Below are 17,244 nucleotides of genomic sequence, written 5' to 3'. Positions count from 1 at the left end.
GTTTACTTTCTTAAAGAATTTAAATACTTTAAGAATTATCATGATTATTTAGAGCATTGTTTAGTATTGCAGCTAAATTAAATTGATGATGGAATGCAGATATTTAAAATTTAAGGCCTTTAAAATTTACACTTACAGTGATAACACTAAACTAACGCATTTAATACTAAAAATACGAAATACCTTATACCACCTTAAATCACCCGAAGGCCTACTACAGCATACCCAATAACTCTTTAGCCTTTAAGTATGAGACCTTAAGTACTCAATAGTGACTAGTGACTATTATAGGTTCCTCGCATACCTAAACAACTGGCGGAATTTGTCGATAATATGCGGGGGATGATTCTAAGGTGTGCCAGAATGTATTTTGAAAATTTTAATTTGAAGTTTAAATTGATTTAAAACTAGTTACACAATTATAGACTATTATAGAAACTTTAGAGAGTCAGGTAATGAATTTTAAAATAGTTTAAAAAAAAGCTGTTTTCGTGGTTATAACTACAGAGACAGATCATAGGTAGTTCAAGACCCTCTATGATAAGCTGTAATGTTGTGCATGATAAAATTAGCATCAAAATAAAGATGAGAAGCTTGTGGTACTAAATATGACCTAACTTTGCTTTCGTGTTTTGTCATAATCCGCAATCAGTGAGTGAAGCATCAGAAAAGTAATTACCCTTGCGACATGCATTAGCGATGGCCGGGGGTCATGAAGATCCATGTCCGCGGATCGGACCGCGTAATTTGTTTATCGGAATATTTGTCTACCGTTGCCATAATCTATGTGACAGTGCGACGTCATCGTATTTTGCAATATTTGAAACGTTTACAATTACTGAATAACGCCATAATTTAAAAATTAAACAATAAAAATTCCTTATTTTTCACGTAATACTATAATAGCTGCTCCCGCGAACAGGTCAGATTATTCCGCTAGTAAAAAAGAATTAACAAAATTATTTCTTGCATTGAAGGGATGTTAATCATTTGGTTTCACCTCACTCAAACGTTTTACAAACACTTTAAGCCATCAACCAATAAATAAATTATAAATCAGTTGTCACAGGGTCATCCAGCTTGTCTCGACCAAATTGAAATAAAGTTTCCCTGATACTGTTGGCTTTTACTAATTCCCTCGCCAGCGCGCTGTCACGTTACCTTGGTTGTTACCGTTTTGTAACCGAAAGGAACAGTCTTACCGAGACCCTAACCCCAACCTTAACCATAACCAGAGCCCTAAAGAATCGAATTCTTGTTTACTAGCCTGTCACGTGACCAAAACAGTTTTTCTCTCATAAATCCTCTTAGAAGCATTACTTATGCATTACCTTATGTCATGGGGGTGTTACGGAATCAGCATCGAAAACTACATAAACTGATGCTACTTTCATTCTGTAATTCTGTAATAATTTAAGAATCCTTGACGAATTCTGTGTTCCTTATTTTTTCGTAGCCATACCAACTTAAAAGTTGAGTTACATATTATCACATTATCCTATGCAATCATATTTATCTTCCTCTTTATTCTGTTTGTTCTGGAATATTCGCTTTGCTGGCCCGCTGTTTCAGTATATCATTCTCCAGAAAGCACCACGTTCACGTTTTGAACCATCTTTGAACAGTTTTTATAAGATCTTATATGCATACTCACTATCGATATTTTCCATTTTGTTCATTAAATGTTCTACCATAATTACTACTACCACAATTTTTATTGTTTTTAAAAATTTTCAATTGTAAGTGCTTTTCAGGGTGCATTGGCCTCGATCTGTTTTAGACATCGTCGAGCTCATAAAGTTTACTTGTTTATCTCATGTCAAGGACCAAATAAGGTACACCGATAAGTTACAATAATGTATCATACTTGTGGATCTAAAGCTAATTAGGCTTGATATGGCGCCATTTGGTGGGCGCCATTTGGGGCAAACTTTTAATAGGAAGGTTTAGTTATCTAAATAGGTAATATGCATGTGATCGGGCTGATGGGGTCTGACAGGGTGCTATACCAGGATAAATTGAGGAAAGTTTAATTGTATAGGTATTAGTTTATATCAATGGCTAACAACCATATTAGATCTTAATGTGGCAAGTAAAATAGGAAGCCAGCACAATTTATGTTCCATCTCTTTCAGCTCTGTCTATATATTTCTGTTTTAAATATTTCCCAACGTTATACTATCGTTGTAATCTGTGTGACGACAGCACTAAAACTATTGTTTTCTTTAAAATCCCTTATTGCTGTAGTCTGGTAGTCAAGTCTTCCCTTACGTTACACACTGATATAACTTAAACTTATTCTGTGATTTTATCAGTCTGATGTAGAATTTCACCGGGCCAGCATATTAATTTTGAGGCATGTCGTTAATGCAATTGTTGATAAATCTGGATACTGGGGGTAAACGATATTTTATAGCACAACGGCGGTTAACCCATCAGCTTCCAGCATGGACCAATCAAAACAGGAATTATTGTCACATGTAAAAAATGGAAAAATCGTTCCCCACCAGTAACCAAATCTATTGGGACAACTTCTTATCCTATAGAATGCTCCGCAGAATTTAACGGGCAGTTATATGCATATAGGTGGGCGATTAGCTTTAAAGTTGGAGATAGCTTTAATTATCCAATTTTTTGTGCAGATATAATGTGACATTCGTGATACGCAGCGAATCTAGTTGATATGAAAGATCTTTGCGGAGTACTGTTACTCCTGCTCTACTCTTTTGAATCAAGTAAGTGAGAAAGGTTAATTTAAATTCCATCGAAAAATTACTAACTTACATAATAACGGTATATATTGTATTAATATTTATAAAAGTAATGAAAGACACCGCTCTTACTAATACTATTTATAGTACTAGTAAGACTCAACATAAGGTTAATGGAGATTCCTTAATTCTGTGCTTGTTCGCAACTTTACATTAGTTATAAAAACAAATCCTTTGAATATCATGTAACTCATTAACATAACTCTAAGATGGATGAATTTTCGATAATGTAATACCTACTGACTTTAGGATCAACTGAAAGAACGGTTCATACAGGGTGGGCCAAAAGTCAGTACCCATACGTTGGCCTTAATAGCTCCGCCGTGTTTTATATTTGAGAGCTGTTGCTTTGCAGATGGCATACTGTAATTACTGGTTCGAGGATTCCGTCGTCAAAATTTGAAAATTCGAATATTTTAGACCACGCCCATTCAATATTAAAACACCTATATTGTTTTCTCTGAACATGCTGAACGCCTAATTTTTTCAGAGACGGTAGATTATCAAATGTTGCATATGATCTGAAAACATGACGAAGTTATCAAGCATTTTCTGTATCTCGTTAACAAAATTGACTGGGTGATTATGTGACACCGTGACACGACACTTCAATTGGGCACCCTTAACAATTCCCATAATGTTTAACGGGGTAGTTAACGGGGGCACCTTATCACGTGATTAGGTAAACCAATCACCTGATCACACGTAATGAATAAACTCGTTATGCTTCATATCTCGGTCATCTGAGAAGCTACAGTTCTAATTCTTTCAGGACAAACGTAATTCGAATGGCCAAACACAATTCAATAACATTTAGCTTGATCCGACTATCCAAACTATCAAATAAATGTGAAAATGAACCTCCATTTGAAAAAAATGAACGCGAATATTTTTCGAGTTGACAAATTCCTCGAACCAGTGGTGGTACTAAGTCATACCAGAAAGAAGTATTTAAATTGAGCACTCAGTGACTGAGCTATAAAGGCCAACGTATGGGTACTGACTTTTGGCCCACCCTGTATAATGGACGGTCAAAGCGCTTTTACGCCTTTAACTCTAAGATGGATGAATTTTCGATAATGTAATACCTACCGACTTTAGGATCAACTGAAAGAACGGTTCATCTATAATGGACGGTCAAAGCGCTTTTACGCATTTTATATCAAAAAAACAATAGTTTACTGGTAGATTTATACTGCCCTTCTTGGGTAGAATCATCGAGTTGATGAACGGACATTTTTGTTTAAAAATATCACTAAAGGAACCTAATGATCGTCACATACCCGTGCGCGATGTATAAACAACCGATCACAACCTGGTTCGTCTCGATGCCTGGTTTCAGAGGTGTTTCATGACACTTGTAGTGCATATTTTACCTATTATTAGTGCCCCGAACTCAGAGTTTTCTGTTTTATTGTACGTCACACCACAGGTTAGATGCTTTAATATCGTGATTTAATTATGTGTGGGAAAATTCTTAGAACGGAGTTGTTCGACGATGTGAACCGTTATGTGAACTGTTTAGAGTTGGGACGGCGATAAAAAGGTTAAGACAAAATTAACTTAAAATCTGCAGAATAGCCACATATACCTTCCTTACTATATAAATACTGTGACGTCATTATGATGTCACTTTTTTTCTGGAATTCTAGAAAAAGTGAGGTCTGGGCTTGAACACACACTAAGACACATTCTAGATTGGTAATAGTACGGGTTACCAGCCTGGCTATTACCAGGGTGGTAATAAGCTTCTCGATTTCCTTCTACACCAGAGTATTACCAGGCTGATTATCGGCCTATTACCATTGTAATGAGCTGGTATCATTTTGGTTCTAGACTAGTGGGTAATACCAGCTACTAGTTACTACCACCGCATCTGATAATTCGAAAGACATTTTTAGGATTTTGTTCAGAAGACTTGGCTATGGGTGCCGGGTGGGTGTAGAATAAATAGTTGAAAATGTGACCACTATTCATAAATTATCTAATAGTAATGTAAAACCCATTAATAGCTGTCACATTTCAAAAAAAAAATACACCAAACACATGTTATTCGAGTGTTTTAGTTATTCTAAATTCCCGATATTTCAGGTTCAGCGACAATTGCAGTGTCACCTCACAGTAGAGAAGTGGTAGATAGTGCAGCCGTTACGTTCACTGTAAAATGTGATATCAGTAGTTTGACTGCACAAGTAACAAACGTCGTGTGGAAATTGGGAGAAACGATCTTGATCAATGACGACACGTACACACCAGATGTGGGAGCAGCTTCGTACAGTAGTGGAGATGGAACAGATGGAACACAAACAACCACCTTGGAGGTGGCAGGTTCCGATACTACAAGGAGTAACATGCAGTTTACTTGTGTAATTACTGATCCCGCTGATAACACTGGCGCTACAACTGTGCTGGAAAATCCTGAGCTCAGTTTTTATAGTAAGTCGTGCAATTTCAGCTTTATTAGGTGTATCAATAATCAAAATGTTTACTTCAGTTCTGTTTTAACTTAAGTTTCGACCATTCTACGAATCTACACCACTGTTTCAGTGCTACACTAGAAATCCACATCTTTTATCGCCTTGATAATATTACTATTAAAATATCATTTTAATTTCAGCTATAACTCCACACGATAGAAGGATTACAACTGGTGTAGCACAGACGATATCATGTGACATAGCCGGACTGGGAAGTGCAGCTGATATCACGTGGAAAGACCCTGAAGGGAATGATATTTCCACTGGTGACTCCGTAGATTACAATGTTGATGAGGGAAAAGGATCCTTCACTCCACAGACGACAAGACTTACTTTAAAGTCCACTTTAATGTCGTCTATGATTTCTGCGAAAGCGTACAAATGCTCGGTGACGTCAGTTTTTTTCCCTGGATCCCCATCATTCGAAGAGAGTGTTGTAGTTACTCCCATTGGTGAGTCACATTAATTCAATTATAGAGCTAAAAAATAGAAGAGCACTACAAAGGTCGCGCTAAAAAAAATTGAAGATGACGTAGTGGTAAACATCAATAATGTAACACTATTATTTCCAACTCATTCGGTTGATTAATGATTATTAATCATAATGTTGATCTCTAAAAAACAATGCTTGCTTGACCTGATTTGTGTTGATACAAAGTTATTTTGTGCTTCTTTATTTCTATGGTCTTCATTCTAATTTCAATTTATCGATTCATAGATGCAACTATCTGATAAATGTATTTTCCTGTTATCAAGGAAATTATAAAATTATCCGAAAACAATTGAAATGATAAATGAACAAAGTATTTCCACTGATACTGATAGACAGCTGTTGGCATGCGCCACGCTGTGATGAAGCAAGTTCCTTTAACAACATGTTATTTTTAGTGGTCACCGCCGGGAACAGAGAAGTACTCAGTGGAACGGACGCAGTAGTGATATCTTGCAAAGTGACCGGTTTAACTGCAGCATTGCAGACTGTAAAATGGCTGAAATCTGATGGTGCAACGGACGTAACGACTGGTGAGACCGGTTACACCTCTAACGAAGGTTCACTTGTTGGAGATTCTCAAACTACCACTCTGACTGTTGCTAGTGCACAGAACATCGCTGATTCAACTTACACATGTCTGATCACACCTGCAGCCCAAGATGATGCGACAGAAGTTTCAACGTCCGTAACCTTGAATACCTTCAGTGAGTGATTAATATTCAGAGAAAACCAATAAACAAAAAAAATTTCAAAAATAAACTAGCTGTCTTATTCGAATTTTGCAGCAGTAATCTTTCTTGATTTAGGCTATTTTAGTTACAACTACATGTAATGATATTTTAACATATCAAATGTTTTGTGAGTTTGAAAGAATCAAATTATTTCAGCCGTCGATCCAGTTACTCCTAAACAAGCCACCACCGCTGTGGCTCAGACACTGACTTGTAAGATCGGAGATGTGGCTACAGATGTCACTGTGTCGTGGAAGGATAATGGTGAGAATGATATAGCAACTGGTAGTGGAGGGTACACCATCGCACAGGGATCAGCTGACTCTGGTACCAAAATTCAGACATCAACGCTGACCATTGATGTTGACACTCTTACAAGTGTAGCTGGCGGTGCAAATGGGTCACCCGTGACATACACATGTGCTGCAGAATCTAAAGAATATTCGGATTCAGCAACATCTACTTTCAAAGACATTGTTGTCAGCTTCCTTACTTTCGGTAAGTTTCTTAGGACTTGGTGGGTATTTATAACTCCCCATAAATGATGGTCTGCTGTTTTAACTTTATATCTAAGATAACTTGTTACATCCTACTGTTAAAACAAAATGCAACACATCATAGGATCCAGTGAATTTAGTTTAGAAAGTTCAATGATTCAGTTCCTGTATAATAATACTATTGATATTTTGTATTGCGGGCTTATTTTAAATGACTGATTGTTTCAGGTGTAGAAGCTAAGGGTAGTGAAGTGCTGGCAAGCACAGAAGCTACAATATCTTGTGTAGTAGGTGGTTTGACTAAGCAGCTGGAGGCGGTAACATGGCAGAAACCTAGTTCGGGTGGTGCTATAACTCACGATACTGGAGGTTATCAGATTGCCGCTGGAAGTTACGATTCTAGTACAAACAGTCAAACTACAATTCTGACCGTACCTGCTGGTGAAAACACGGTTGATGCTGTTTTCACCTGTGTCATTCAATCTGAGGAGCATGGAAAAACATCAGCGTCTCCACATACGACTGATGTAAACTCTAACGTTTTCAGTGAGTAATATTGATACATTTTGAGAACCACAATGTGTATAACGAGCTGTCTTATTCGAATTTTGCAGCAGTAATCTTTCTTGATTTAGGCTATTTTAGTTACAACTACATGTAATGATATTTTAACATATCAAATGTTTTGTGAGTTTGAAAGAATCAAATTATTTCAGCCGTCGATCCAGTTACTCCTAAACAAGCCACCACCGCTGTGGCTCAGACACTGACTTGTAACATCGGAGATGTGGCTACAGATGTCACTGTGTCGTGGAAGGATAATGGTGAGAATGATATAGCAACTGGTAGTGGAGGGTACACCATCGCACAGGGATCAGCTGACTCTGGTACCAAAATTCAGACATCAACGCTGACCATTGATGTTGACACTCTTACAAGTGTAGCTGGCGGTGCAAATGGGTCACCCGTGACATACACATGTGCTGCAGAATCTAAAGAATATTCGGATTCAGCAACATCTACTTTCAAAGACATTGTTGTCAGCTTCCTTACTTTCGGTAAGTTTCTTAGGACTTGGTGGGTATTTATAACTCCCCATAAATGATGGTCTGCTGTTTTAACTTTATATCTAAGATAACTTGTTACATCCTACTGTTAAAACAAAATGCAACACATCATAGGATCCAGTGAATTTAGTTTAGAAAGTTCAATGATTCAGTTCCTGTATAATAATACTATTGATATTTTTTGTTGCGGGCTTATTTTAAATGACTGATTGTTTCAGGTGTAGAAGCTAAGGGTAGTGAAGTGCTGGCAAGCACAGAAGCTACAATATCTTGTGTAGTAGGTGGTTTGACTAAGCAGCTGGAGGCGGTAACATGGCAGAAACCTAGTTCGGGTGGTGCTATAACTCACGATACTGGAGGTTATCAGATTGCCGCTGGAAGTTACGATTCTAGTACAAACAGTCAAACTACAATTCTGACCGTACCTGCTGGTGAAAACACGGTTGATGCTGTTTTCACCTGTGTCATTCAATCTGAGGAGCATGGAAAAACATCAGCGTCTCCACATACGACTGATGTAAACTCTAACGTTTTCAGTGAGTAATATTGATACATTTTGAGAACCACAATGTGTATATAACGAGCTGTCTTATTCGAATTTTGCAGCAGTAATCTTTCTTGATTTAGGCTATTTTAGTTACAACTACATGTAATGATATTTTAACATATCAAATGTTTTGTGAGTTTGAAAGAATCAAATTATTTCAGCCGTCGATCCAGTTACTCCTAAACAAGCCACCACCGCTGTGGCTCAGACACTGACTTGTAAGATCGGAGATGTGGCTACAGATGTCACTGTGTCGTGGAAGGATAATGGTGAGAATGATATAGCAACTGGTAGTGGAGGGTACACCATCGCACAGGGATCAGCTGACTCTGGTACCAAAATTCAGACATCAACGCTGACCATTGATGTTGACACTCTTACGAGTGTAGCTGGCGGTGCAAATGGGTCACCCGTGACATACACATGTGCTGCAGAATCTAAAGAATATTCGGATTCAGCAACATCTACTTTCAAAGACATTGTTGTCAGCTTCCTTACTTTCGGTAAGTTTCTTAGGACTTGGTGGGTATTTATAACTCCCCATAAATGATGGTCTGCTGTTTTAACTTTATATCTAAGATAACTTGTTACATCCTACTGTTAAAACAAAATGCAACACATCATAGGATCCAGTGAATTTAGTTTAGAAAGTTCAATGATTCAGTTCCTGTATAATAATACTATTGATATTTTGTATTGCGGGCTTATTTTAAATGACTGATTGTTTCAGGTGTAGAAGCTAAGGGTAGTGAAGTGCTGGCAAGCACAGAAGCTACAATATCTTGTGTAGTAGGTGGTTTGACTAAGCAGCTGGAGGCGGTAACATGGCAGAAACCTAGTTCGGGTGGTGCTATAACTCACGATACTGGAGGTTATCAGATTGCCGCTGGAAGTTACGATTCTAGTACAAACAGTCAAACTACAATTCTGACCGTACCTGCTGGTGAAAACACGGTTGATGCTGTTTTCACCTGTGTCATTCAATCTGAGGAGCATGGAAAAACATCAGCGTCTCCACATACGACTGATGTAAACTCTAACGTTTTCAGTGAGTAATATTGATACATTTTGAGAACCACAATGTGTATAACGAGCTGTCTTATTCGAATTTTGCAGCAGTAATCTTTCTTGATTTAGGCTATTTTAGTTACAACTACATGTAATGATATTTTAACATATCAAATGTTTTGTGAGTTTGAAAGAATCAAATTATTTCAGCCGTCGATCCAGTTACTCCTAAACAAGCCACCACCGCTGTGGCTCAGACACTGACTTGTAAGATCGGAGATGTGGCTACAGATGTCACTGTGTCGTGGAAGGATAATGGTGAGAATGATATAGCAACTGGTAGTGGAGGGTACACCATCGCACAGGGATCAGCTGACTCTGGTACCAAAATTCAGACATCAACGCTGACCATTGATGTTGACACTCTTACAAGTGTAGCTGGCGGTGCAAATGGGTCACCCGTGACATACACATGTGCTGCAGAATCTAAAGAATATTCGGATTCAGCAACATCTACTTTCAAAGACATTGTTGTCAGCTTCCTTACTTTCGGTAAGTTTCTTAGGACTTGGTGGGTATCTATAACTCCCCATAAATGATGGTCTGCTGTTTTAACTTTATATCTAAGATAACTTGTTACATCCTACTGTTAAAACAAAATGCAACACATCATAGGATCCAGTGAATTTAGTTTAGAAAGTTCAATGATTCAGTTCCTGTAGGATACAAGGATACAAGGATACAAAAGTGATAATTACTTTATTGAGTACACAATAGTTGTAATTCTGAAATAATTTAAGTTTCACAATTCTAATTATTTACAAGTGTGTAGGGATAATTTAGAAATGTTATATAATGCTAGTTTTAGAAAATAGATAAATCGAGTTTGTATGGTTCAATCTTATTTTAAGGTCCTATAGCATTATGCACTTGCCAGTATTTGAGTGGAAATCTGGGCTCTTATAGTAGGCTGTATAATTTTCGTTCACAGAGAGAATTGAATGGATTGCTCTTGCTGTGGCAGTGAGTGTGGTAGGATCTAGAGTTTTGTTGGAGAGCAAACCGACTAGGTCAGTAATGTTTAGGGGATGGAAATTGAATTTTTCCCTAACTGAGGAGTAGAGCAAACAGTCAATCAATACGTGACTTTCGTCCTCAATAGGCTTGAGCCCTTTGCGGAAAAAGCAGTAGGTGCACCAACGTTCTTCTCTTGGTACAAGGGGGGTTTCGTATCTGCCCCTTTCGATGTAGAGGTTGTGGCAGCTGATACGAAACCTTGTCAGACTTTTTCGAACATCCAGTATTTTGATAATTCGTAGGTATGCCTCTGGTTCGAAATCATGTTTAATTAAGTTATAGAATTCTAGTTTTGGCGAGGAGGCCTTGGCAGCTTTCCAGGTATTCACGAATTCTTCCCTCATGTTATGACTGATTTGGGTGGAGAGCTTAGATTTTGAGGAAGATGAGGGGGTGAAGTTGTATTTGGTGAGAAGCTTTGAGATGTTGGTTTTTGATTGAATACGCCCAATGGGCGCTGGTCTGTACCGAAATATAAAAAACATACAATATAAAATTATAGAGAAACATAGAGAATAAAATTCTAGCAAGCCTCCGAAAACTATTTAGCCTTGTGTGTCGACGTAACTAGAAAATAGCATAAAAATATGAGTTGCAGTTCAGGTTCTTTTACTTTAACATTTACCAGTCTCAGCACTGAAAAAAACACACTAAATAAGCTTTCAACGCGGTTCATTTATTATTTGTAAAAAGTGGTAAATCTACACACGGCAACTCCAGTCAGCACCAAATAACACTCAACATACATCATACATTAACTCTTATCAGGAGCTTTGGGACGTTTGAGATGATAAGGTTTTATCAGCCGTGCAGATCTTTCTGTCGCGTATATAATGTTTATTTGATTCTTTCTGGATCATCTGTTTCATCTCCTTAACAAGTTTACTATGCGCAAGCTGTTCCTCTTTGGTTCTGTCCGGTCCCAAATAAACATGTTTGAAAACTTCACTGTCTCTGAGGTTTCGTGCACGCATCAAAATCAAGTCTACCTCACTGGCACAACCAAATTCGACCTTGATAGGCCTATTCTTACCCGGTTCCTTCCTTCCGATTCTGTAGACCTCACCAGTGCGGAGCACGGGGAAAGCGTCAGTTCCGTAAAGTATGTCCTTGACAACTTTGTTGAGTTCAAAATCGGCTTCTTTATCACTTTCATGGCAACCGTAGATCATCAAGTACTTCGATCGTTTCTTCTCTTCATTTACAGTCCTTACGGCTTGTTTGATAGAGTTTTCTGTTAAAGGTTTCCCGCTAGGACGCTGAGCAGTGTTTTTCTTGACAACATCCGTCCAACTTTTCATTTCTGATTTAACTGTCTCCTGAACTGAATTCATCTGTCCTTGTTGAGTTTCAATAATTAGTTTCTGATCCGCTATTTTCTCCGATTTCATGACATCAATTTTCCCAGCAGCACTTTTACAAAGTTCAATATTCTTCTCCGCCAATTTCATTAAGCTGCCGATGATTTTGACGAGTGGATTTTTGTTAAGTTTCATTAAAGCGGTCTCAGTAAAGTCAGATCTACATGAAACATTGGCAACCTTGAATATTTTCTGAAATTCTGATGTCATCTCATGGTCCATCGCGTTGAGCCGGTCCACTGAAAAATCCATGCTACACAGTCGGCGCTGTTGAAAGTCGACGTGGCGAGTAACACTTTCACTGATAACGATCACTGATAAGCGAGCTAAAAAACAGTGCAAATACAAATTGGTTTACTGCGAACTGGTATACCAAGGAAGTCCCAACATGATTTGTTCGTGAAATGCAGCACAGAGTAGTTCGTTTTCAGTGTTTTCAAGGCGACTATAGTAATCTATTGCAAGTTTGCAGGCTTCAAAGAATAGAGGGTGGCGCCCGCTTTCGCCCCAGCAACCTATATTTGATGCTTTTGAATGTACAGACAAAGACCACTTGATAAACTTTAGGTGGAATTTTTCATAGTGGTCTTGTGCAATGTACTTCAAGGTATGCTGGGGGTTGGCTTTGTCATCTATTTTTGAAAGGTATCTCATGGTTTTTGAGTGGGGGCATAAGACTTGACAGCCATAAAGCAGGATTGGTTTTATTAAGGAGTCAAATAGAATATTAAGGGCACGGTGTGAGAGGGCATCCTTAACTATTTTGCCTTTGAGGCCATAGAGAGCACGGAGAGCCTTGGCCCTCAGCTCAGTATTTGCTGCTGTAAACGATCCATTTCTGTGGAATATTATGCCAAGATAGCAGTATTTATCGGTGTGCTGGATGGGCTGACCTCCCAATGTGAATGTTTCATAGGACTGCTTTCGTTTGGGAGGGCTGAATATTACAATCTTAGTTTTCTTAATATTTACTTCAAGGCCCATGGAGTTACAGAAATCAAATAGAATGTTGATATTGACTTGCAAGGCCTCGGGACTTAGAGCAAGAAGGACAAGATCGTCAGCCCACAGCAGATGTGATATCAGAACGTCAGCAAGAACTGGATAGTCACCAACAGATTTCAGGAGAGATGAAAAGTCATTAATGTAGATTTTAAAGAGGTCTGGCGATAGGGGGTGTCCTTGCTCCGTTCCTTTGCCAATATCAATTTTAGGCGACAAGAGTTTGGAAATTTTTATATGGGCAATAGAGTTTCTGTACATATCACTTAGGCAGTTGAAGAAGTTACCGGTTATTCCAAGGCATGTAATTTTGTGCAGAAGGAGGTCCCTACATACAGTGTCAAAGGCCTTTCTTAGATCAACAAAGCATGCATAAAGACGAGCCTTTTTAGCTTTTGTGTATTTGTCAATTACTGTCTTGAGGGTGAAAACGTGATCGTTAGTTTGGGCACCTTTCGAAAATCCAAGCTGTTCTTTTGGGTCAGGACAGTAGAGCTTTTTGAAGTGTAACAGACGTTCAAGTAAGATGCTAGAGAACAGCTTACCCATACAACTGCCAACTGCTATTGCTCTGTAATTGTCTGGGCTGAAGGGGTTGCCTGATTTATAGATAGGAGTGATAATACTGGTATGCCATGGATAGCAGGCCTGAGCCTGTATAATAATACTATTGATATTTTGTATTGCGGGCTTATTTTAAATGACTGATTGTTTCAGGTGTAGAAGCTAAGGGTAGTGAAGTGCTGGCAAGCACAGAAGCTACAATATCTTGTGTAGTAGGTGGTTTGACTAAGCAGCTGGAGGCGGTAACATGGCAGAAACCTAGTTCGGGTGGTGCTATAACTCACGATACTGGAGGTTATCAGATTGCCGCTGGAAGTTACGATTCTAGTACAAACAGTCAAACTACAATTCTGACCGTACCTGCTGGTGAAAACACGGTTGATGCTGTTTTCACCTGTGTCATTCAATCTGAGGAGCATGGAAAAACATCAGCGTCTCCACATACGACTGATGTAAACTCTAACGTTTTCAGTGAGTAATATTGATACATTTTGAGAACCACAATGTGTATTATAACGAGCTGTCTTATTCGAATTTTGCAGCAGTAATCTTTCTTGATTTAGGCTATTTTAGTTACAACTACATGTAATGATATTTTAACATATCAAATGTTTTGTGAGTTTGAAAGAATCAAATTATTTCAGCCGTCGATCCAGTTACTCCTAAACAAGCCACCACCGCTGTGGCTCAGACACTGACTTGTAACATCGGAGATGTGGCTACAGATGTCACTGTGTCGTGGAAGGATAATGGTGAGAATGATATAGCAACTGGTAGTGGAGGGTACACCATCGCACAGGGATCAGCTGACTCTGGTACCAAAATTCAGACATCAACGCTGACCATTGATGTTGACACTCTTACAAGTGTAGCTGGCGGTGCAAATGGGTCACCCGTGACATACACATGTGCTGCAGATTCTAAAGAATATTCGGATTCAGCAACATCTACTTTCAAAGACATTGTTGTCAGCTTCCTTACTTTCGGTAAGTTTCTTAGGACTTGGTGGGTATTTATAACTCCCCATAAATGATGGTCTGCTGTTTTAACTTTATATCTAAGATAACTTGTTACATCCTACTGTTAAAACAAAATGCAACACATCATAGGATCCAGTGAATTTAGTTTAGAAAGTTCAATGATTCAGTTCCTGTATAATAATACTATTGATATTTTGTATTGCGGGCTTATTTTAAATGACTGATTGTTTCAGGTGTAGAAGCTAAGGGTAGTGAAGTGCTGGCAAGCACAGAAGCTACAATATCTTGTGTAGTAGGTGGTTTGACTAAGCAGCTGGAGGCGGTAACATGGCAGAAACCTAGTTCGGGTGGTGCTATAACTCACGATACTGGAGGTTATCAGATTGCCGCTGGAAGTTACGATTCTAGTACAAACAGTCAAACTACAATTCTGACCGTACCTGCTGGTGAAAACACGGTTGATGCTGTTTTCACCTGTGTCATTCAATCTGAGGAGCATGGAAAAACATCAGCGTCTCCACATACGACTGATGTAAACTCTAACGTTTTCAGTGAGTAATATTGATACATTTTGAGAACCACAATGTGTATAACGAGCTGTCTTATTCGAATTTTGCAGCAGTAATCTTTCTTGATTTAGGCTATTTTAGTTACAACTACATGTAATGATATTTTAACATATCAAATGTTTTGTGAGTTTGAAAGAATCAAATTATTTCAGCCGTCGATCCAGTTACTCCTAAACAAGCCACCACCGCTGTGGCTCAGACACTGACTTGTAAGATCGGAGATGTGGCTACAGATGTCACTGTGTCGTGGAAGGATAATGGTGAGAATGATATAGCAACTGGTAGTGGAGGGTACACCATCGCACAGGGATCAGCTGACTCTGGTACCAAAATTCAGACATCAACGCTGACCATTGATGTTGACACTCTTACAAGTGTAGCTGGCGGTGCAAATGGGTCACCCGTGACATACACATGTGCTGCAGAATCTAAAGAATATTCGGATTCAGCAACATCTACTTTCAAAGACATTGTTGTCAGCTTCCTTACTTTCGGTAAGTTTCTTAGGACTTGGTGGGTATTTATAACTCCCCATAAATGATGGTCTGCTGTTTTAACTTTATATCTAAGATAACTTGTTACATCCTACTGTTAAAACAAAATGCAACACATCATAGGATCCAGTGAATTTAGTTTAGAAAGTTCAATGATTCAGTTCCTGTATAATAATACTATTGATATTTTTTGTTGCGGGCTTATTTTAAATGACTGATTGTTTCAGGTGTAGAAGCTAAGGGTAGTGAAGTGCTGGCAAGCACAGAAGCTACAATATCTTGTGTAGTAGGTGGTTTGACTAAGCAGCTGGAGGCGGTAACATGGCAGAAACCTAGTTCGGGTGGTGCTATAACTCACGATACTGGAGGTTATCAGATTGCCGCTGGAAGTTACGATTCTAGTACAAACAGTCAAACTACAATTCTGACCGTACCTGCTGGTGAAAACACGGTTGATGCTGTTTTCACCTGTGTCATTCAATCTGAGGAGCATGGAAAAACATCAGCGTCTCCACATACGACTGATGTAAACTCTAACGTTTTCAGTGAGTAATATTGATACATTTTGAGAACCACAATGTGTATTATAACGAGCTGTCTTATTCGAATTTTGCAGCAGTAATCTTTCTTGATTTAGGCTATTTTAGTTACAACTACATGTAATGATATTTTAACATATCAAATGTTTTGTGAGTTTGAAAGAATCAAATTATTTCAGCCGTCGATCCAGTTACTCCTAAACAAGCCACCACCGCTGTGGCTCAGACACTGACTTGTAACATCGGAGATGTGGCTACAGATGTCACTGTGTCGTGGAAGGATAATGGTGAGAATGATATAGCAACTGGTAGTGGAGGGTACACCATCGCACAGGGATCAGCTGACTCTGGTACCAAAATTAAGACATCAACGCTGACCATTGATGTTGACACTCTTACAAGTGTAGCTGGCGGTGCAAATGGGTCACCCGTGACATACACATGTGCTGCAGAATCTAAAGAATATTCGGATTCAGCAACATCTACTTTCAAAGACATTGTTGTCAGCTTCCTTACTTTCGGTAAGTTTCTTAGGACTTGGTGGGTATTTATAACTCCCCATAAATGATGGTCTGCTGTTTTAACTTTATATCTAAGATAACTTGTTACATCCTACTGTTAAAACAAAATGCAACACATCATAGGATCCAGTGAATTTAGTTTAGAAAGTTCAATGATTCAGTTCCTGTATAATAATACTATTGATATTTTGTATTGCGGGCTTATTTTAAATGACTGATTGTTTCAGGTGTAGAAGCTAAGGGTAGTGAAGTGCTGGCAAGCACAGAAGCTACAATATCTTGTGTAGTAGGTGGTTTGACTAAGCAGCTGGAGGCGGTAACATGGCAGAAACCTAGTTCGGGTGGTGCTATAACTCACGATACTGGAGGTTATCAGATTGCCGCTGGAAGTTACGATTCTAGTACAAACAGTCAAACTACAATTCTGACCGTACCTGCTGGTGAAAACACGGTTGATGCTGTTTTCACCTGTGTCATTCAATCTGAGGAGCATGGAAAAACATCAGCGTCTCCACATACGACTGATGTAAACTCTAACGTTTTCAG

The 17,244-nt window shown here is 38.7% G+C and overlaps 1 protein-coding gene and 1 long non-coding RNA gene across 2 annotated transcripts in view; one reads left to right on the top strand and one right to left on the bottom strand.

The window, feature by feature from the left end:
* Positions 1-17,244, bottom strand: part of LOC134820871 (uncharacterized) — a 1,079,557-nt gene that overhangs the window by 440,597 nt on the left and 621,716 nt on the right. The window lies entirely within an intron of this gene.
* The window catches only part of LOC134820887 (uncharacterized), a 507,687-nt gene that overhangs the window by 270,073 nt on the left and 220,370 nt on the right, over positions 1-17,244 (top strand). The gene's annotated exons all lie outside the window — the stretch shown is intronic.

This window comes from Bolinopsis microptera, chromosome 9, assembly GCF_026151205.1.
Source record: "Bolinopsis microptera isolate Bmic1 chromosome 9, MBARI_Bmic_1.0, whole genome shotgun sequence".
Lineage (NCBI taxonomy): Eukaryota > Metazoa > Ctenophora > Tentaculata > Lobata > Bolinopsidae > Bolinopsis > Bolinopsis microptera.
Note: the sequence above shows the minus strand (reverse complement) of the source record. Positions and strands in the feature narration are given on the sequence as shown.